A 23,625-nucleotide genomic window follows, 5' to 3' on the forward strand; every position below is an offset into this window, starting at 1 on the left:
AGCGTCATACTGAGGGCTTGGCAGAGGCGGGAGAGGGTTTCTGTTCCTGGGAACTGGCTGATTTCTGCAGCCTTTTTCCTCTCCCTCTGTCACGGGGCAGAAATGAGGAACCTTTTGCCCGCTTGCCCACGAAAAGACTGCGCCTGATAATACGGCGTCTTCTTATGTTGAGAGGCGACCTGGGGTACAAACGTGGATTTCCCAGCTGTTGCCGTGGCCACCAGGTCTGAAAGACCGACCCCAAATAACTCCTCCCCTTAATAAGGCAATACTTCCAAATGCCGTTTGGAATCCGCATCACCTGACCACTGTAGTGTCCATAACCCTCTACTGGCAGAAATGGACAACGCACTTAGACTTGATGCCAGTCGGCAAATATTCCGCTGTGCATCACGCATATATAGAAATGCATCTTTTAAATGCTCTATAGGCAATAATATACTGTCCCTATCTAGGGTATCAATATTTTTAGTCAGGGAATCCGACCACGCCAACCCAGCACTGCACATCCAGGCTGAGGCGATTGCTGGTCGCAGTATAACACCAGTATGTGTGTAAATACATTTTAGGATACCCTACTGCTTTCTATCAGCAGGATCCTTAAGGGCGGCCATCTCAGGAGAGGGTAAAGCCCTTGTTCTTACAAGCGTGTGAGCGCTTTATCCACCCTAGGGGGTGTTTCCCAACGCACCCTAACCTCTGGCGGGAAAGGATATAATGCCAATAACATTTTAGAAATTATCAGTTGTTATCGGGGGAAACCCACGCATCATCACACACCTCATTTAATTTCTCAGATTCAGGAAAACTACAGGTAGTTTTTCCTCACCGAACATAATACCCCTTTTTGGTGGTACTCGTATTATCAGAAATGTGTAAAACATTTTTCATTGCCTCAATCATGTAACGTGTGGCCCTACTGGAAGTCACATTTGTCTCTTCACCGTCGACACTGGAGTCAGTATCCGTGTCGGCGTCTATATCTGCCATCTGAGGTAACGGGCGCTTTAGAGCCCCTGACGGCCTATGAGACGTCTGGACAGGCACAAGCTGAGTAGCCGGCTGTCTCATGTCAACCACTGTCTTTTATACAGAGCTGACACTGTTACGTAATGCCTTCCAACAGTTCATCCACTCAGGTGTCGACCCCCTAGGGGGTGACATCACTATTACAGGCAATCTGCTCCGTCTCCACATCATTTTGCTCCTCATACATGTCGACACAAACGTACCGACACACAGCACACACACAGGGAATGCTCTGATAGAGGACAGGACCCCACTAGCCCTTTGGGGAGACAGAGGGAGAGTTTTCCAGCACACACCAGAGCGCTATATATATACAGGGATAACCTTATATAAGTGTTTTTCCCCTTATAGCTGCTGTATTGTTTATACTGCGCCTAGTTAGTGCCCCCCTCTCTTTTTTAACCCTTTCTGTAGTGTAGTGACTGCAGGGGAGAGCCAGGGAGCTTCCCTCCAACGGAGCTGTGAGGGAAAATGGCGCCAGTGTGCTGAGGAGATAGGCTCCGCCCCCTTCTCGGCGGCCTTATCTCCCGTTTTTCTTGTATTCTGGCAGGGGTTAAATTCATCCATATAGCCCAGGAGCTATATGTGATGCATTTTTTTTGCCATCCAAGGTGTTTTTATTGCGTCTCAGGGCGCCCCCCCCAGCGCCCTGCACCCTCAGTGACCGGAGTGTGAAGTGTGCTGAGAGCAATGGCGCACAGCTGCAGTGCTGTGCGCTACCTTGTTGAAGACAGGACGTCTTCTGCCGCCGATTTTCCGGACCTCTTCTGTCTTCTGGCTCTGTAAGGGGGCCGGCGGCGCGGCTCTGGGACCTATCCATGGCTGGGCCTGTGATCGGTCCCTCTGGAGCTAATGTCCAGTAGCCTAAGAAGCCCAATCCACTCTGCACGCAGGTGAGTTCGCTTCTTCTCCCCTTAGTCCCTCGATGCAGTGAGCCTGTTGCCAGCAGGTCTCACTGAACATAAAAAACCTAAAACTAAACTTTTCACTAAGCAGCTCAGGAGAGCCACCTAGTGTGCACCCTTCTCGTTCGGGCACAAAAATCTAACTGAGGCTTGGAGGAGGGTCATGGGGGGAGGAGCCAGTGCACACCAGGTAGTTCTAAAGCTTTACTTTTGTGCCCAGTCTCCTGCGGAGCCGCTATACCCCATGGTCCTTACGGAGTCCCCAGCATCCACTTAGGACGTTAGAGAAATAGAAAAATTAAAAAATGTATAAATATCTATTGTTTGTACTGGTTGGTGCACTTTGTTCATGTTCTCTTTAGAATATTTAGACCATTATACAGTATCACATTTACAGCAGAAAGGGTAATATTTGAGATGATACCAATTACTCAAAGGACAGACAAAGGATGTTGGAAGCTGCTATCAGCAATTAGTGTTGCTGCCCGGAAGGTAATATTGCAGAACTGAATCTCGACCCCACCTTCTTGACAGATGTTTCAAAGTAAGTTATTCCATGTTTTCAACATGGACTGGATTGAAACTTTACGATTTTTCGATACCCCACAACGATTATTCAATAACTGGGAGAGCTGTATATCCACTCTACCCATGGAACACAAATATAGAATCGCAGGTGCTCAATAAAACACCACATGGTGTGAATAATGGAGAGTCTTCGGAGATCTTCTCTTCAGAATATAATTAGGAATTTACTATTAGCTTTCCTTTTGTCCTAGAAGAGAATCTGCAGGCTGGGTTCTGGTGTTCTGCATGCCCTCCCCCCTCCACCCCACACACACACAGTTCTCTTGTCTTTATATGCACTGGCTTTTAGTATTTGTACATACCAATACTGTTATCTCTATAGCGGTGTTTCTATAGTCATTCATTGTATTAATTCACTATTTATGGCAAACAATATACTCTCCTAGATTGATTATAGGTGGACGGATATTACTGTTCATTTATCCTTACACACTGTTACTTCTCTCCTGTTCTTGATATATTATGCGGCTGGGATCTATGCATATGTAATATTCTTGTGTATATTGATTTATTTATCATTGACATTAGTGGTGCTTTATGTAATAAAATGTATTTGAAAAATTATATATATATATATATATATATATATATATATATACATACATATTGTACTGGTTGGTGCACTTTGTTCAAGTGTATCTATAAGCCATGTGATCCATTTAGTTTGAGCCGAGCTGCAAGTTTTAAAACAAGAAAATTAAAATATACATATATATTTAAAAATAGAAATATATATATAATATATTGTTTGTACTGGTTGGTGCACTCTACTCTAGTATGCTTTAAGTCCTGTGATCCACGCAGTTTACACCGAGCAGCAAGTTAAAAATAAAACAAAAAATAGAAGAAAAAAATATATATATAGCTATTGTTTGTACTGTTTGGTACACTTTACCCCAATACACTGTGGCAGTGTTTCATAGATGTGCTGTAAACTGACATGTGTTTGTGCCGCTGTTCTTTCCCTTAGTAACCAGCCAGTTCACTGCAGACTTTTTGGGCAATATTGGTGAAAACAATATTGTGAACTGTGGAGTGGTCAAAATTGACTGGAAATTAATGTTATTGAGGCTAATAATACTCTAGGGACAAAAAAAAGAGGCCCAACTTATGTGATTTTAGCTGTTTTGTCATTTTTTGAAAATAAAAATCCAAATCCAATACCAGTCATGGCAGTCTGGCAAATCCAAATGCAAAACTGGACGACGAATCAGAGCCAAAGTCAAATTCAGAAAAAATGGTCATGCATACATCTCTACCTCCAAGTGTATTATTATTCATTGGGAAGGGTGTTAAGGGTCTTACCTTTTGTACCTTATATAAATATATACGTCCCCTACTTTTAACCTACTCAGGGGCTGCTAACTTATTGTGGATTTCTAATGGAATAGAAAAAGCCATGCCAGAGGATCTTTGGACCATAGAAACCAGCGTTAACGGAACCCGCTGATTATTAAATTCAGGCATATGAGATGAAAAATAGAAATATAAGATGAACTATGAGTTTTTGAGAAAAATAATGTTAACTCATTTAAATACAATATAAAAAATACTAAGAATAAATCTACACCTTAAAGAAAAAAGTACTGTATATCTACTAAAGCAATAGAATAAAGGTGCCCATATACTTGTGCGATTTGGGCCGATTTAATCCGATTTCAACGGATCAGACCAAGAAATTGAATGAAAAGTGGCAAATCACAGGTGTTTTACCTCTGATTCCAATCCCTTGCTCATCGGATCAGAGTCGGAGATCGCAAGGGCTGCACTATAAATGTGTCGGATCCCGGAGCCTTGGCTGGGATCGCATCCGATACATCCTATGCAAAAGGGCCGCATACGATGTATCATATGTGATCCTGCCACCCAGGAAGCTGCCGGTGAGTTCAAGGGAATCCTATGCGGCTTCTCCCCTCGGAGATGTCGTATAAGTGTATGGGGACCTTAACAGGCACTTTGACATTTAATTTCCTATACTCAAGAATACCACTCCAAATTGTAGTCAATTGTAATCAGAGAGGGAACAGCTGATTTATATTTAATTATTGGAAATACAAAAATGAGTTTTGGTTTCCCACTCTGTGAAATAATGAGATAAAAATGTATATGTAGGTATAAAAATAAAAATTTCATTTCTTGACCACTGAATAATAAAGACACAAAATAAGCGATAACATATTAGTTTATTTTGCAGAACTCTTTTAAATTACATTCACTTTCAGAAAAAGACAACTTTATATTATATATAAAGGTTACAATTTAACTAACAAATTCAGTATGTCAACAAGAGCACTGCGATAAGACAATCACTTTTTTTTTCTATTTTGTGAATGTTATGAGTCGTCAGTAGTATGACTGCCTAGTACTAAATTATACACCCCATATAAAGTATTAAAGATAATTCTGACTATGGTGAGACAATACTTTGCAGTTCCCTTAGAAACCAATGGTCATCCCCCCAAAAAGTCTGTTTTCAGGGAATATGCCACAGACATTATTTGATATACAGTATAGACTTTTTGGGACATGTGCATCAATGCTTGAACACAGATAATGTGGAGAGAGAGATAAAGCACAGTAACAACCAATCAGTTCATGCCAGTGAAAACTGACTGGAGATGATTGCTTGGTACATTTTTTATTTTATTTTTTATTTTAATCTCTCTCTACTTTATCACTATCCAAGTGTTGATGCATATGCCCCCATTGCCTTTGCTTAAGGCAGTGCCATTCCCAGTTAATAGTACAGAATCCACTAATCATTAAAGTAAAAGTGACAGGAGACATACAGTAGGGGGTATCCAATTAGCCATGATATTTTCTTGTGGCTAATGGATTTCCCCAGGGGTATTCAATAAGCACCGAAAAGCCGGCACAAGCTGCAGCTTATCTGGGATTTTGTTTCATCAAACAAAATCCCCAAAAGCTGCCCCATTTTTTTGTGAAAACGGGACCGCGACTGTGAAAACATAAGTTTTCACTGAAACTGTGTGCTTTTGCCAGAAAATAGTTTGTTTTTTTTCAGGCGTCCTAATAGAATTGCCCCCACAAAAAATATATATTGGTGAAAGATAGCGAAAAAAACCCTTCTGTTTTTGCTTTGATTATTTTTTGTCATAAATTGGATACCCCCCCCCCCCCCCCCCCCATAACTTCAACTATTGCAAAATTTATAGCGTAAAAATGTTTCCTTTGTGACCCATTCTGCAAAATAAAATCTTCTGTGCGTACTACTCCACAAAACTAAGCACACAAATATGTAGTGAGGTTAATGGCTGGGTAGGCACTGGCTAGTATCAGAGCCAGATTAACACACACATATATGATTTGGTGGTGATTTTTTACTATAATAATTATTAAAATACAAAGATGATATAAATAATACAAAGATGATATTTATACGTTATAAATACAGTATTTCCTTTGTATTATTCTAATAATTTTTATAGTCAAACTCTGGAGTATACTCTAGTATGACAAATGAGACTCTCCCCTGCCTGCACGTCACTGCCAATACGTGTATTCTGTATTTTACAAGGAACGCCTACACTTTGCCCAACTTTTCATGTCATATTGTACAAACAGAAATGATTATGGCATTTTTTTATATTTTTAGTCACTGCATCGAGCAGCCCTAAGCAATGTTTGAAGGAATAAAATGTTGGGAACAGCCCACGTCAAAGGGGAGGATATTTTTACATTTAATATTTTTTAAATGATGGTCGATATTTTTATTGTGATTTTTCCCCCCCATATTTTCTTTATCCTGTTTTATTGTAATATGTTTTACACACAAAAAAAAAACAAGGCCTCTTGTGTCATACATAAAGGCAAAGCTGTTGTAGAACAACATTGTGCAAAACCATCACAAATTGAACACAATACATTTAATTAATTAGCATAGAAAAGAAAGTAGAACAGAAAGAGTAGATGGCGCAGGAAGAGAGTTGGGCAGGGAGAGATGGTTAAGAGGAGGAGGTTAGGCCATGCCTATCCGCAACAATCTGAAACATACAGTATGAAAGCAGCAGCAGTGTGGAAGGGCAGCAAGGTTATTGAGGGGAAGTGCCTACAAGACCGAGAGGTGTCTCAGACAAGCAGTGCCATAACAGAGCAGCAGTGCGCACTATTCTGGCATTGTCCCAAAAATCTGTGATGTCATAACATCACACCTAAGGGTGGTGCCCAGGGCCACCATCAAGGGGGTGCCCTGTGTACAGTTGTCCCGGGCCCGGCCACTCTGACAGAGTGGAGGGCCCGGGCTGCACACACAGCCAGCCGTGGTTCTTCCCGGTGGGGACCGCCGCTGGTGACACTGACCGCGGCGCGGCTTTTGCCCTCTTTGTGTTCCGCCGCCCGCCACCGATCACAGCAAGCTGCTGCTTGCTGTTCGGCTTAATAAAGTTTTCTTTTATTCTAATGCGTCGAAGCGTGACGTCATGACGTCACGCCGCTTCGGGTGACGAGGAGCCGCGGAGATAGGGACAGGAGGAGGCCGGCAGCAGCAGATAGCATGGGAGAGACTGAGAGAGAGCAGAGAGGACGGATTTGTAGGTAAGTATGTATGTCTCTGTTGTCTGTGACTGTGTGTTTTGTGAGAAGGTGGCCTGGAGCTGGGAGGACATGTGTACCTGGCACTGGAGTCTGGGGGCATATCTGGCACTGGGGAGTGGGACATATCTGGCACTAGGGGCATATCTGGCACTGGGGGCATATTTGGCAGGCACAGTGGGGGCATTTCTGTATCTGGCACTGGAGGCATATCTGGCAGGCACAGTGGGAGCATTTCTGTATCTGGCACTGGGGGCATATATGTGGCATTGTGGGCATATCTGGCACTGGGGGTTATTTATATATATATATATATATATATAGTAGTTGGTGGCACTCTCAGGCAATAATGGAGTCCCAAACTGTATGAATTGGCAGGAAGAGCTGAGCAGCCACGGAAGAACAGGAGGCTAGGCCAGAGTACAGTTAGTAAATTTGCTTATGCTGCTGTGGGAGGTGCTGTGATTATTGTAGGGGCTGTGTCTGTCAGTGTGGTCAGTCCTATATGTATACGTGTCAGTGTGGTCAGTCCTGTATGTATACGTGTCAGTGTGGTCAGTCCTGTATCGATACGTATCAGTGTGGTCAGTCCTCTCTATATGTGTATCAGTGTTCCTGGTCCTGTCTGTATATGTGTCAGTGTCTGTAAATCTTCTGTGTGGCGAGTCCCGTGTCTATGTGACAGATCCTGTATTTAAATCTGAAAAGCCAGGGCCACTTGGTTGCATTTGCCCCCATGGCTGAAAGTTGCCACCCTGCCCCGGTCATCACCATATTATATATTTTCACTAATGGCATATAGGGCATTACCCCACCTGTCACAATCCAGGGATGTTTTTTAGATTGCATCTCACTCTGGGAATGGAAAAATGTGATAAAAGTTAACCCTGTTTTCAGGGTTTTACAGCATTTCCCGTATGTACTAAGACCTGGCCTCCAGGCTTCCGATGGTGAGGTTAAAGCCAGCAAAACCTGACGTCACCCTATAGAAGCCTGTGGAATTCTTTCCTCATTTGTGCTCTCAGAGGGATCCATCAAAGAAGTGCAGTCCCAATAGATAGTGATATTATATTTGTTATATTTTTATCCTAGCCTTCAAAGTGTTGGTGTAATCTTGATGTTAAGCATTTTTTTTATGGTAGTTGGTATCAAAATTAATATTTTATGAGCTGCCCTATAGTGGTTCTTGTTGTGCAGTGGTGTGAACATGTATGATACCAAAAAGCAGTGTTGCTATTATGAATGTATTTTGGACTTTTCTGGACCCTGAATGCTGTGTGGAGAGATTAGGAGCTGACCCGATGCGCACTCTGGGAACTGTTTACCCTGGTTCCTCCCATCAGTGGTGTTCCACCCCTGTGACGTCACACATTGATGCGCAGGCGCTATTAAGGCAGGGGCAGGCCACCACCACTGTCCAGGTCTCCACTCCCTGCAGTCCCCACCTGATGACGGCCTTGTATATGTGTGTGTGTGTGTGTGTGTATATATATATATATATATATATATATATATATATATGTACAGTGGCGTATCTATAAGGGGTGCAGTGCACGGGCCAGGGGGGCCCACAGCGTACACACTGCACCCATTTCTCCTATACTTACCTTTCCGGAGTCCATCAGCGACTGTGTATGGGCCCCCTCCTCTTCTGTAGCCATCACCGCTTCTGCTAGTGCACTGAGCGCTGTAGACATCTCCGAACTATCAAACCCGAACAAATTTGCCAGATTGGACGAGGAATCGGAGGATGATAGTGAAGAAATGACGGTGCCGGAGGAGACTGCTCCCTCTAGCATCCAGAGGTGCGGTCCCTCTGGCGCGGTTGGGATAAAAGATAGAGAGGTACATAGTCAAATGGTGGTGGTAGGGGATTCTATCATCAGGAAGGCAGATAGGGCAATCTGCTACCGGGACCGTGATCGCCGTACAGTCTATTGTCTCCCGGGTGCTCGGGTACGGCACATCGCGGACCGGGTAGATAGATTGTTGGGAGGGGCTGGCAAAGACCCAGCGGTCTTGGTGCACGTTGGCACCAATGACAAAGTTAGCGGAAGTGGGATGTCCTTAAGAAAGACTATAGGGACTTAGGAAAGAAACTGAAGGCAAGGACATCTAAGGTAATATTCTCGGAATTATTACCCGTGCCACGCGCTAGTCCAGGGAGGCAGAGGGAGATTAGAGAGGTAAATGTGTGGCTTAGGGATTGGTGCAGGAAAGAGGGGTTTGTGTTCCTGGAACACTGGGCGGACTTCTCAGTCAGGCGCCATCTCTTTTGTCGTGACGGATTGCACCTGACTGAGGAGGGGGCAGCGGTGCTGGGGGTAGGGATGGTTAGAAGGTTGGAGGAGATTTTAAACTAGGAGCCTGGGGGGAGGGTTTAGCTAGAAACTACGGGTCATGCAGTGAGAATAGTGGGGATGGCGGTAGTAAACGAAATGGGGGAGAAGTTGGGGGGAGGGTAAGAGTAGGCGGTAAGGTTACTAACATGGGTACTAAAAGGGATTTTACTAAAGCACTAACCAATGACGATTACAGGTCATCCTTGCCACATAAGGTGAAAGATGTCCCTAACGCAAGGGAAAATACTTATCTTAGTTGTATGTATGTAAACGCCAGAAGCATTACTGGTAAAAAGGGTGAACTAGAAATACTTGCAGCAAGCAAACAGTATGATATTATAGGCATTACTGAAACTTGGTGGGATGAATCTCATGATTGGACAGTCAATCTAGAGGGCTATACACTGTTTAGGAGAGACAGACTAAATAAAAAGGGTGGAGGGGTGTGTCTGTACGTAAAGCCGTTTTTAAAACCTAATATATGGGAAGATATTCAGGAGGGGACTGTAGACACTGTTGAGACATTATGGGTAGAAATTGCATGCGGGGAAAAAGGAATAAAAAAGTTAGTATTGGGTGTATGCTATAGGCCGCCTGGTATCAACGCATCTGATGATGAATTGTTACTAAAGCAAATTGAAAGAGCAGCAAGAGTAGGAGACATAGTAGTGATGGAAGATTTTAACTATCCAGAGATAAACTGGAAAAACGATTCATGTGATACTGCTAGGGGCAATATGTTTTTAAACACACTAAATGATAACTACTTAGTCCAACTAATTGAGGAACCAACTAGGTATAATGCAATCTTAGACCTGGTATTAACAAACAATCAGGATTTGGTATCGGGTATTATAGTAGGGGAACCCATAGGAAACAGCGACCACAATATGGTCACATTCAATATCAGTTTCTACAAACAGCCCTATACTGGCTCAACTAGGACTTTAAACTTTAGCAAAGCAAATTTTGAAAAGATGAGGGTATTTTTCAGGGATATTGAATGGGAAGGTTTGTTTTTAGGAAAAAATACTATGGATAAATGGGAGGTACTAAAATTCCTGCTAGCTAAAAATACACTCAAATATATTCCTATGAGTAGCAAAAAAGGGAATAAAAATCATAAACCGATGTGGCTTAACAAAAAGATTAAGGAACTTATGGGCAAGAAAAGGCGAGCATTTAAAAAATACAAATCTGACGGGGAAGCAGAGTCATTTCAGCACTATAAGGAATGTAACAAAAATTGCAAAAAGGAAATAAGAGCGGCTAAAGTAGAAACTGAAAAACTAGTAGCAAAGGAAAGCAAAGCGAATCCCAAAAAATTCTTTAAATACATTAATAGCAAGAGATTAAAAAAGGAGAGTATAGGCCCTTTAAAAGACAAGTTGGGAGTCTTAAGCAAAAATGATAATGACATAGCGGACACACTAAATGAGTTTTTTTCTACAGTATTCACTAGAGAGGACCCAATTCAGGGACTGACACACAATCTCAATAATGAGAATATCACACTGATAGGTACTTATTTAAGCGAGGAAGTAGTCTGTGACCGATTAAAACATTTAAAGATTAATAAATCACCAGGGCCCGATGGTATTCATCCAAGGGTTCTAATGGAGCTTCACTTTGAACTGGCAAAACCGCTATCTTTGATCTTTGAGGATTCAGTTATATCAGGTATGGTTCCCAAAGACTGGCGTATAGCGGAAGTAGTGCCTATATTCAAAAAGGGAAGTAAAGCTGAACCAGGTAATTATAGACCAGTTAGTCTTACATCTATAGTGGGGAAAGTATTGGAAGGTATTCTAAGAGATAGTATTCAGAAGTTCCTTGAAACCAATAAGGTCATTAAAAGGAATCAACATGGGTTTATGAAGGACAGATCCTGTCAAACCAACTTACTTGGCTTTTATGAAACAGTAAGCGCAAACCTAGATCAGGGTAAAGACGTGGATGTAATCTTTTTAGACTTTGCCAAAGCGTTTGATACTGTACCACACATGAGACTTATCTACAAGCTACATGAATCAGGGCTAGGAAGCACAATATGCACTTGGGTCAAAAACTGGTTAGATAATAGGAAGCAGCGCATTGTGGTTAATGGATCTTTTTCAACTTGGACTGAAGTGCTAAGTGGTGTGCCGCAAGGCTCAGTATTAGGACCGCTATTGTTCAATATTTTCATTAACGACCTAACAGAAGGTCTAGAGAGCATGGTGTCAATTTTTGCAGATGATACCAAATTGTGTAAGGCTATAAATACAGAGGAGGATGCAGAGTCTCTTCAGAACGACTTAGTTAAATTAGAAGCATGGGCAGCCAAATGGAGAATGCGCTTCAACACAGACAAGTGTAAGGTAATGCACTGTGGTAACAAGAACAAAAATTACACCTACCTACTAAATGGGGTAATATTAGGGGATTCTGTACTGGAAAAGGACTTAGGTGTCCTCATAGATAGCAAGCTAAGCAGTAGTACCCAAAGTAGGACTGCAGCAAAGAAGGCTAATAAGATATTAGCATGCATAAAACGGGGTATTGATGCTAGGGACGAGAGTATTATACTCCCGTTATATAAATCACTAGTGAGGCCACACCTTGAGTACTGTGTACAATTCTGGGCACCGTACTACAAAAAGGATATCCTGGAGCTTGAAAAGGTACAGAGGAGGGCGACCAAACTAATTAAGGGCATGGAGACGATGGAATACAAGGAAAGGCTTAAAAGACTAGGCATGTTTACATTGGAAAAGCGGAGACTAAGAGGGGATATGATCAACATCTACAAATATATAAGGGGACAATACACAGAGCTTGCGCGGGACCTGTTTTTGGTTAGATCACCACACAGGACTCGTGGACACTCGCTCAGGTTAGAGGAGAGGAGATTCCGCACAATACGGCGTAAAGGCTTTTTCACGGTAAGGACAATACGTGTTTGGAATTCCCTGCCCGAGGGAGTTGTAATGGCGGAATCTGTCAACACCTTTAAGAATGGGTTAGATAAATTCCTATTGGATAAGGATATCCAGGGGTATGGTGCATAGTCATGCATTATAGTTACTATAAATAGGGATAAAATGCAATGGCTGACAGCAGCATCAGTCAGAAATTTTAGTCAAATCATCATGCATAGGACACCACAAATAGGTTGAACTCGATGGACAATTGTCTTTTTTCAACCTCAGATACTATGTTACTATGTTACTCTGGCAAAGTGCCAAAGTCTACAGCGCATGCGCAGGATTCCGAAAAAAAAATGGCACGGCGCCCATTTTTCAGAGTCCTTCGCATGTGCTGTGGCACAGAGACCGCTTGCAGCAGCGGTGACGGCTACGGGAGAGGAGGTGGCCCACACATGGAGTCTGCACATGGGTCTCCTCCTCTCTAGAAACACTGCTGTATATATATATATATATATATATATATATACATGATCAAGTCACAGTATTATGACTAAATGCCAGAGTATATGCTATGCGCAGCACGGAAAGCAGCTAGATGGGACTGAGCTGTCATTTTAGCCCCAGATTCATTATGAAGGTGAGCTGATCCACTGTAGTGTGTCAGTCAGCCCTCATGCATCTTCGTAGCCGACATTCACCTCTCACATCAGTGGTTCTCCGCAGTTTCCACGTCAATTATTTGCAATGTTTGCCATTTATCCAGTCACAGTACAGCAGCACGCGGACAGTTCACACACTCTGCTGTATCAGAAATACAGCCGCCCTTGGCCTGAAGGGTGTAGTTCATTAGGTCGACATGGTCATTAGGTCGACATGTACAATGACACAATGGAAAAAGGTTGACATGAGTTTTTTGACTGTTTTTGGTGTTGTTTTCTTCGTGAAGTGACCGGGAACCCCAATTAGTGCACTGTGTCCCCTCACATGGCTTGCTCCGCTCGCCATGCTCCGGGCAAGGTGCCTCGCTCCACTACCACTGCGCTTGGCACAGGTCACCGTTCCCAACTGTTGTCCACGTGGATCATTAAGTATGAAAAAGGTGAAAAGATGTAAAAAATTGTGAAAAACTCATGTCGACCTTTTTGCATCTCGACCTAGTACATGTCGACCTAATGTATGTCGACCTAACGACCTCCTCCCGGCCTGAAAGCCGATAATCATCCCTTTTTCCAACTTGGATAAATCGCCCCTTTTACGCATGACAGCAACGAGTGCTGTGTGTGCAGACGGCCTATCGCACACCTTATATACCCACCGAGCCAGCGCACATCACGTGATGTACTTCATGGTCTACGCGCTGTCGATGTCACATGTAGGAGGAGGTCCTAATAATGTGACTCCACCGTGTATAATTATTCCAAAGGCAAGTGCCAGCTTGCCGTTGGAGTAATTCAAGCCGCTTTACTGACATATGCAGGTTTTTTTAACTTTAAAAAAAAAAAAAATGTGCCAAGGTTATTGCTGTTACTGTTACAGTGTTATTTATTGTTGCTATAATTTATGTTGTCAATCTAAAAATAAATCTAAAACTAATTTAAAAAGTCAAGTGTTTACAGTATGTAAGCTGGGGGGAGGGTATAGGTGAAGGCAGGGGCACTATTGTGCATCTTTGCCTAGGGCGCCTAGAAACCTTGCACCGGCCCTGTTGGGAGACCTTTTTGTCACTTTCTCAAATAGCAATGCTTACAATGTATACATCAGCACAGATCAAAAACTATACTATTATAGTAAAGAGCAGATTAACCCATGTCTCTTTTCTCCCTTAGACAGAGGGGGATGTGGTTAAGGTGCCGGCTGTCGGGATCCCAGCAGTCGGAATACCAGCACCGGAATCTCGACACCTGTCAAAATTCCGAAGCCAGAATCCCAACACAGTAAGGAGACCGACACCGGAAACCTGACAGCCGGCATCCCGATCATAAGACTGTCCTGTGCCCCTGGCAGCCTGCATTTAATGAAATCTGCCCCAAAATGCAATATGTAAAGAGACTTATACACCGCTCTGTACTGTAGTTCCGCTAATGATGAGATGTGTGTAGTGACTTCATTCTTGGATACTGAGGAAAAAGAACTGAAGGTGGATTGTGGAGTTTAATAGAAGTTGAATAGTGTGTGGGTTTCAGTATAAGGTGATACAGTATATTGTTGCATAGTGTTGATTTTGTCTTTGAACTAAGGGGGTAATTCAGACCTGATCGCTAGGCTGCGCTTTTGCACAGCGGGCGATCAGATCCAAACTGCACATGCGTATGCACTGCAATGCGTAGGTGTGACGGATGTCTGCAAAGCGGATCGCCGGTCAGCGACGGGTTTGTGCGAAGGATCCATTCGCACGGGCGTTCGCAAGGAGATTGACCCGAAGAAGGCTCTTGTGGGTGGCAACTGACTGTTTTCAGGTAGAGTTTGGAAAAACGCAGGTGTGTCAAAGCGTTTGCAGGGAGGGTGTCTGACGTCAAATCCAATCCTGAACAGCCTGATGTGATCGCAGCGGCTGAGTAAGTCCTGGGCTGCGCAAAGACTGCACAAAATCTGTTTGTGCAGCTCTGCTACACATGCGTTCGCACACTTGCACAGCGAAATTACACTATCTGATCACAGGGCTGCAAATATCGCTGCCCAGCGATCAGGTCTGAATTACCCCCTAAGTGCTAAAAGCTAATAATGATAATAATAATAATAATAATAATAATAATTAATAATTAAAAGCTTTATTGAAGAGATACCAGTTCAAAGGGTGGAGCTTGCCTATAGTCAAACTAACAGTTCAAGCTGTCATATGAGTCAATGGAAAAAGAACAGAATAAATATAGTAACACATTGTTCTCTATGAGTTTCTATGATGAACTGTAGAAATAATGGGGCTGATTCCGCATGGATCGCAAAAGCAAAATCTTTTTTTCTAATGGGCAAAACCATGTGCAAGTGAGGAAAATATAACATGTGCAGAGAGAGTTAGATTTGGGTGGGTTAGTTTGTTTCTGTGCAGGGTAAATACTGGCCGCTTTATTTTTACACTGCAATTTAGATTTCAGTTTGAACACACTCCACCCAAATCTAACTCTCTCTGCCAGTGGCGTAAGTTCATTCAAGTCGCCTGGAGGCAAGAAATATTTGGTGCCCCCCCCCAACTTCCCCTCCCCCCATGCCGTCTCTTTGACTTTGCAAAATGAACGACATGTCCATGACATTCCTATGAAAATTAGTGACAGCCGATTTCCCGCTAACCTGTGAAGCAGTAGCCCATGGGTACTGAGAGCATTTTTGTCACCACCAGACAATAAGTATGAGCAGCTTAGTGACCGCTGCACAATACTAAGAACATATTAGTGACCGCTACACACCAGGCAATACGGAGAGCATTTTTGTGACCTCCAGACAATACGGAGAGCATTTTAGTGCCCTCCATTTACATTGCGTTATTTGACATAACTAAACATCTGTATTTCTATAAATACCCCCCCCCCCCCTTGCTATTCTGGGCACCAGGAGCACTTGTTTTCACCAAGGAGGAGTGTTGCATGTGTAATGGCACTCTTGGTTCAGATTGCTGGGTAATGCCGGGGTGCCCTCCTCTGGTTTGCATACATGGGATGTGTCTATATAGAGTAGACCAGGCAGCACTCCTACGGTCTTTAAAACAAGTGTAGCTTTAATCCATAATGCATATATATATATATATATATATATATATATAAAACATAGCAGTTTGACCCGGCACTCACAGTTCCTTAGTGTAGTTTCCTTAGCTCGTGGTGCCCTCCCACGGGCAAAAACCCGATAGCACACGGGAACAAACGGGCGGCACTCAGAGCATATCTTAAAGGGTAGAGTGCAGTGACTTTATTGTCAGTGGAGACATCTACGTTTCGGGGACGCAGCCCCGTCGTCAGGATAAGTGAAAATGAACATAATAGATGTATAAATACCTTAGTGTCGGAGGGACTCCTCCCGCCCGTTCAGACCACGCCGTCCGGATCCCGGTCGTGTCGTGCCTCCTAGCCGGAAGTGACGCAACGCCGGTCCGACCAGCTGACGCGCTGACACTGTGAGGGAGATCACCATGGTTACGTTACAAACAGTGAAATCAATACGGAAGAAGAGAAATATGACTTCCATGAATGAAAAAAACATGGTTAAACGTTGCAATAGTTAATAATGGTCAAAGTGCTATGTGCAAAATGTAAAAACACAAAAAATGGTGCCAAACTAACAGATGTGAAATCACAAAATTATTAAACTAGAGCAGTAAATTAAAAGCGATACATTATATGTCTGCCCCTTGGCATACCGCCCCATAGAGCATCATAGGTCTAGACATTCCTAAAACAGAAAATATAGATTCTACTTAAATCAAATAATCACATCATAATCAGATGGTTCTCACCTGAGGAGGTTAATAGTTCTAAGTCATACAAGAAAAGAATTAAGAATAAAGAATAAAGAATAAACCTCTGCATCCGATCATTTACAGAAAACATCTCAGATTCATAGATTCGTTTAGACCCTTAGGGTAAATAGTGTTTAATCTATGAATCCATCTGGATTCCAGTTGCAAAAGTTTCCTAGATCGATCACCTCCCCGTAGTGATTTGGGGACCTGGTCAATAATTTTATACCTCAATGTGGCCATACCATGTTTTGCATTGGCAAAGTGCCTAGCCACAGGTTGTTCACTATCCCCCGATTTAATGGCTTCCCGGATCGCATATCTATGTTGCGCCATGCGTGTTTTAAAGGTACAGTCCGTATTACCCACATACGTCAGTCCACATGGGCAATTGATGAGGTATACTACAAATTTGGACTCACAGGAAAGCGGGTATTGAATGGTAAATGTCTTTCCTGTGTGTGGGTGTCTAAATTTGTCTCCCGGAATAAGGTAGCTGCATATCGTGCAGCCACTACACCGAAAGCAGCCCGGTTTCCTACTAAGAAAGTGTGGTTTTGGGGTATCAAAATTAGATACATCAGTTTTGACTACATAATCCCTAATACTTTTATTTCTAGTATGGCTAACCAGGAGTTTTGAATCAAAAACTTCACCCAGATCTTTATCCGTGGACACTATAGGCCACAATTGTTTCATTCTTTTAGTTAGATGTTTACTGTTAGTATTAAATTGTGTGACCCACGGGAATTTACCTGTCAACGTTTTTTTATCTTTGGGTGCTAGCAGTTATTCTCGTGTATAATTAAGGGCATGAATCTTAGCTTATTGCAACTCTCTCAGTGGATATCCCCGTTCTAGAAATTTCTGCAGCATCATCTCCAGATCTGAATCTCTCCTTTCCGGTGTACTATTTATGCGACAAACCCGGAGAAACTGAGAAAAAGGGAGACTTTTCGTAGTCGATCTAGGGTGGAAACTGTCATGTTTAAGAAGATTATTTCTGTCAGTTGGTTTGACATAAAGTGATGTATTAATTATGCCATTATGTACTGAAATTTGTACATCTAGGAAGTTAATTGTACTGGTATCAGTCACCATTGTAAATTTTACCGGACTAGATGTCTGATTGTGTGATTGAATCAAATTGCTCAGTTGTTTTTGTGGCCCTGTCCAGAATATCATTATGTCATCTATGTATCTAGTATATAGTCTAAGATGACAATTAATGAGTTGATCTTGTAAAAATAAATCCTTTTCTACCTCCCACATATATATATTAGCGAAGGCTGGGGCCACAGCGGACCCCATCGCACACCCGGTGCGTTGAATGTAATACCTTTTATCATATAGGAAGTAGTTATGTGTCAAGGTGTATCTAAGTAATTGCAGGAAAAACTCTATTTCTGGACCCTTATATAGCGGATTGTTGGTAATAAGACGTCTCACCGCTAGCAATCCTGCTTCATGCGGTATACATGTATAGAGACTAGTGACATCAATTGACGCTAGGGTGGTATCTGGGGGGAGTATACCAATTGAGTTCAACTTCCTGAGCAGCGAGGAAGTATCCTTCAAATGGGTATTAGTCTGCTGTATACAAGGTTGTAAAAATGTATCACAATATACAGCCAAAGGCTCACAAATAGACCCCCTCACCGAAATAATCGGTCTGCCCGGGGGATTAACTGGGTCCTTGTGTATTTTCGGGAAGCAATAAAAAATAGGTACAATGGGGTACTCTCTAATCAAAGCTTTAGATGTAGATACAGAGATAATCCCTTCAGAAACTGCTTCAGTCAGTATTACATCTAATTCACGTTTGAAAATATTAGTGGGATCATGCTGTAAACATCCATATGTATTCAAGTCAGACAATAAATGTGTACATTCCAACTTATATGCATCCGTATCAAGAACCACAATCCCTCCCCCTTTATCAGCACCCCTAATTATAATGTCCTGTCTTTTACTTAGTCCTTTCAGGGCTGTGAATTCCTCCTTGGACATATTAGGGTATGGTTTATTACAGGGTTCTCCGTCTAGCGGCTCCATCATCCTATTAAATGTCCTGATGGAAGGATTAAGTGAAGTAGGTTCAAATGTAGATTTGTTGAGTTTACTCACCTGGCTAGGGATTTCACACGTACCTGCGGTCCCCTGCCCAGGCGGTTGTTTATGGAAGAATTCTTTTAATTTGAGAGATCTAGATAATTTAAATGTCTCTATCTTCCATTGAAAAGGATCAATGGAACTAGTTGGAACAAATCCAAGTCCTTTGCTTAACACCTTAGATTCCAGTGATGTTAAGCCTTTTGTAGATAGGTTGAATATCAGTTGCGTCCCCTCCTTGGTGGCCTGGAGTTGGTTCTGGGACCTCGCTTTCCTCCTCGTTTGTCCCCCTCTCCTCGTGAACACACTCCTCTGCCTGCGACGATGGCCCTGGTACGAACCGCTAAAGGGGCTTCTCCTATTTGTTGTGTACTTGTTGGGGTTTCTTCAGCGTCGCTGGCTGAAGTACTTGAGAACTGTTGGCGTTGTTCACGACGTCTGGTGTATTGTTGTCGTACTGGGGTGTAACTTACATTACTATTATATAACCACGAGTATACTCGATGTTGAGCATAGTCTTGTTGCACTTTTATGAGTTTCTGTTTCTTGAATTTAATCAAGTTACTCTTGTATTGTTCTACTTCTCCTTCCATTTTGTCATCCAGTCTGGGGGTGAGGCTTGCGTTATGGCATGCTCTGTATTAAATGCTCCAATTTTTTGCTTGGTGATATTCATCTCCCATGCAGCTTCTTCTATCACGAGGAGTAACAAGTCCATGGAGCACTTATTTAACACAGATATCCATTTTCTGCAAAATGTCACGTCGTATCTTCCAATAGTGGGCATGTTGTGAATACGAAATCTACGCGGGATTTGTTTGGCCCTAAAATAGTCTGATAGTGTCATGCCATGATAGAGATAGTCAATCTCTCGTTTGCGTAACTTCAACAAATATCTGTATAATTCATCACTTGTAGTCCCAGTATCCGTCTCAAATGCTGAGGTTTTAAAAAGAATATTTTCCGCCTCCGCTTCAGAAAAACTGAGTGTGTCAGAATTATCACACTGCAGATAATGCATAGCACCATCTGCTGCTTCATCCTCAGGTGCAGCCATGTTGCTCAGTGGGTGGTGTCCAAATAGAACAGACAAAAGACATAACTAAACATCTGTATTTCTATAAATAGCCCCCCCCCCCCCCCCCCCTTGCTATTCTGGGCACCAGGAGCACTTGTTTTCACCAAGGAGGAGTGTTGCATGTGTAATGGCACTCTTGGTTCAGATTCCTGGGTAATGCCGGGGTGCCCTCCTCTGGTTTGCATACATGGGATGTGTCTATATAGAGTAGACCAGGCAGCACTCCTACGGTCTTTAAAACAAGTGTAGCTTTAATCCATAATGCATATATATATATATATATATATATATATATATATATATATAGGTTCAAACAGCACCCCCAATATTAAGCAAACTAGCTGGTGCCTTCCTAGGTACCTCTGTGGGTCCAATGTATACAAGCGTTCAGGCGGCACTCAGACAAAGAACGAGACGACACACGGGTATAGTATGTCAGGGGCAAACGCATGATTTTCATGGGGAGGTTTCCGTACACACACACACACACACACACACACACACACACACACACACACACACACACACACACACACACACACACACACATTCTGTACATATACATACATACACAGCATACATACATACACACATAGTATACTTACAAAAACATATATACATAAATACACAGATCACTGATACATACTGCAGACACACATAGAGTACACACACACACACACACACACACACACACACACACACACACACCATTCATGCATGCATACACCCAGAGAATATACATACACACAGCATGCATACATACAGCATATACACACACATAGTATTTACACACACCATATACACAACATATACACAATCAGCATATACACACAGTATACATGTACATACATACAGCATATACATAGCATGCAAACACACATATAGCATGCATACATATGGCATATACACACATAGGATACATACACACAGCATATACACACACAGGATACATACACACAGCATACACACACACACACACACACACACACACACACACACACACACACACACACACACACATAGAATACATACACACAGCATATGCACACACATAGGATACATACACACAGCATACACACACATAGCATACATACAGCATATAAACACACAGCATACATATATACACACACTAGATAGTTACATACACACAGCATATACACACACACATAGGATACATACATACAGCTTATACAACACATAAAATATTCACACACACCCCTCAAACACCAGGACAGTGGATGCCTCACGCGTCCAGCATAACTAAGCCCCCCAACACATGAAACACACACCTGTGCTCAAATGCCATGGACTGTACAGATATACTGCATCACCCGACCAGCCACCCAGCCTGGTCACATGGGAGAACCGCCTGGGAGAAGCAGCAGCTTCCTCTGCAGCTAGCTGCCATACACTCAGCCAGCCTGCCTCTGAGTCCGTCCTCAGTCAGTCAGTGTATGGAGGCAGCTGACGGCAGCTCTGAAAGTTAACAAAAGTCGTCGTCTGTGACAATGGATCAGCGTGCAGGGAGGGTTTCTAGGTACTCTGAAACCTCCCCTGCATGCGTGTATCAGTAGCGGATCTAGCCACGGGCAAGCAGGACTTTTGCCCGGGGCGCCGCCTTCCGGAGGGCGCCGGCGCGATCCGGAGGGCGCCCTGGCGTGTATGTATGTATGTATTACTGGATGGCACTCCGGAACCACCAACCCAAATGAAACACAGTATCACGGTGTGATGATTAACGTTTTATGGATTGTGTCCCTTTTATCAAGTCCTGAGTATATAACAACAAAAACAGAATATATAGACATACTTACCACCCTGTGTGCTCGCACATGAAGTCCCACCAAACATTCCGCTCCAGGGTCTAATGCGTCATCAGCGCGGACCCGCATTGGACCCCTACTATTTTTCATTTTGGGTGGTGGTTCCGGAGTGCCGTCCAGTGATACATACCATATATCCAAACCAGGAAGGAAACGCACCTGGACAAGTCGATTCACATTAATCTGAATGCCGGAAAATTTGATTTTATATATATATATATATATATAGCATCAATTCACAAGCGGCACCCGGAATAATAAACTCACGATAATGCAGGCATATGTAGCAGCAACGTTTCGATGTATTTTATTTTCACATCATCATCAGGCATATAACAAACAGTAAACCAGACTCACCTTATCCCCACCAAGTGACCCACGCCGCCAACGGCGTCCGGAACCCGGAAGCATGGCGCCCACCAATGACGTCATAACACCCGGTCCGTAGCCCTGGTAAGCGGCGCTAATAAAAACAAAGTGAAATAAATAAAGCACAGGGTAAACTGAACAACACAGCAGGTTACTACCCATATATATATAGCACAAAAGAATACAGCTATCCTTGATAGAATTTAAATGAATGCATGGAGGCCTAAAGTATCATTTAAACCACGTGGCACAAGCGTTCCTAATCTATGAATCCATCCTGACTCACATCTAAGTAATTTAAGTGAACGATTTCCACCTCTTAAAGAGGCAGGTACATGATCAATGATCATATATTGTAGATTAGCCATACTATGTCCTGCTTCAAAAAAATGCCTAGCAACTGGATGATTACTACTCCCGGAATCCAAAGCAGCTCGAATGGTGGAATGATGTCCAGCCATTCGTTCGCGTAAGGTATTGTCGGTTTTGCCGACATAATAGAGTCCGCATGGACATTTAATAAAATAAACAATGAATTTGGTGGTACATGTTACTTTATGTTTGATGTAAAAAAAATTGCCACTATAAGGATGACAGAAACTATCCCCAGCAATCAGGTATCGACATGTAACACAATTGATGCACTTATAGCATCCGTTGCGTCGGCTAAGAAAATGTTGATTATGTGGAACATTGGACATGTTAGTGATATCTGTTTTAAATACCCAATCACGAATGTTGCGACCTCTGGTATAACAAGGCATAAGCGTCTTGTCACCAAGACCCAAGTCTGCATCAGTACCAACAATAGGCCAAAGGTCTCTAGAGACAGATTTAATAGCACCACTAGATGTATTAAAGTGTTTCACCCAAGGCATGCGATTTTCATGACTATCTTTCTTGGTAGATTGTAACAAAGTACTTCTAGACTTAGACAATGCTTTTTCTTTAGCTTTAACCAGTGTGGAATACGAATATCCCCTAGCTAGGAACTTGTCAATCATAATATTAATTTGACACACAGCATCCTCCTTATTGCTGCAGATTCTACATGCCCTTAAAAACTGAGAATATGGGAGTCCAAATTTAAGAGGTTTCGGGTGGAAACTGCTAGAATGTAATAATGTGTTTCTATCAGTTACTTTAGTATATAAATTAGTCGTAATCACCTGATTATCCAATCTAACCATCACATCAAGGAAATTCATAGAGCAATTACTAATATCGTAATAGGGTTTACACTATTGAGCTAACAAAGCTATAATACAAGCACCTGATTGGATGCACGTCTCCTACAAGTTCTGACTGATCACCTGACTGTAAATTCCTCACAACTATGTATAAGATTGTTTAATTGTTTTATTGAACTTTTAGATATTTGTACCTAGGACAAACTTTTAGGTTATAAAGACCTTTTGTTTGTGTATGAATAAAAAATTATTTTTTAATATTGTTATCTTGAAGGCTGATTG

The 23,625-nt window shown here is 42.5% G+C and overlaps 1 protein-coding gene across 2 annotated transcripts in view; it reads right to left on the reverse strand.

The window, feature by feature from the left end:
* FHIP1A (FHF complex subunit HOOK interacting protein 1A) overlaps positions 1 to 23,625 on the reverse strand; it is a 662,899-nt gene that overhangs the window by 638,647 nt on the left and 627 nt on the right. For both annotated transcript variants that reach the window (XM_063920560.1, XM_063920559.1), the window contains exons 2-3: positions 22,142 to 22,247; positions 16,311 to 16,427 (exon numbers count right to left, since the gene is read on the reverse strand). The gene's annotated coding sequence lies outside the window, so the exon portion shown is untranslated. The remainder of the gene's footprint in view (positions 1 to 16,310; positions 16,428 to 22,141; positions 22,248 to 23,625) is intronic.

The sequence above is a fragment of the Pseudophryne corroboree genome, chromosome 1 (genome assembly GCF_028390025.1).
Source record: "Pseudophryne corroboree isolate aPseCor3 chromosome 1, aPseCor3.hap2, whole genome shotgun sequence".
NCBI classification, from domain to species: domain Eukaryota; kingdom Metazoa; phylum Chordata; class Amphibia; order Anura; family Myobatrachidae; genus Pseudophryne; species Pseudophryne corroboree.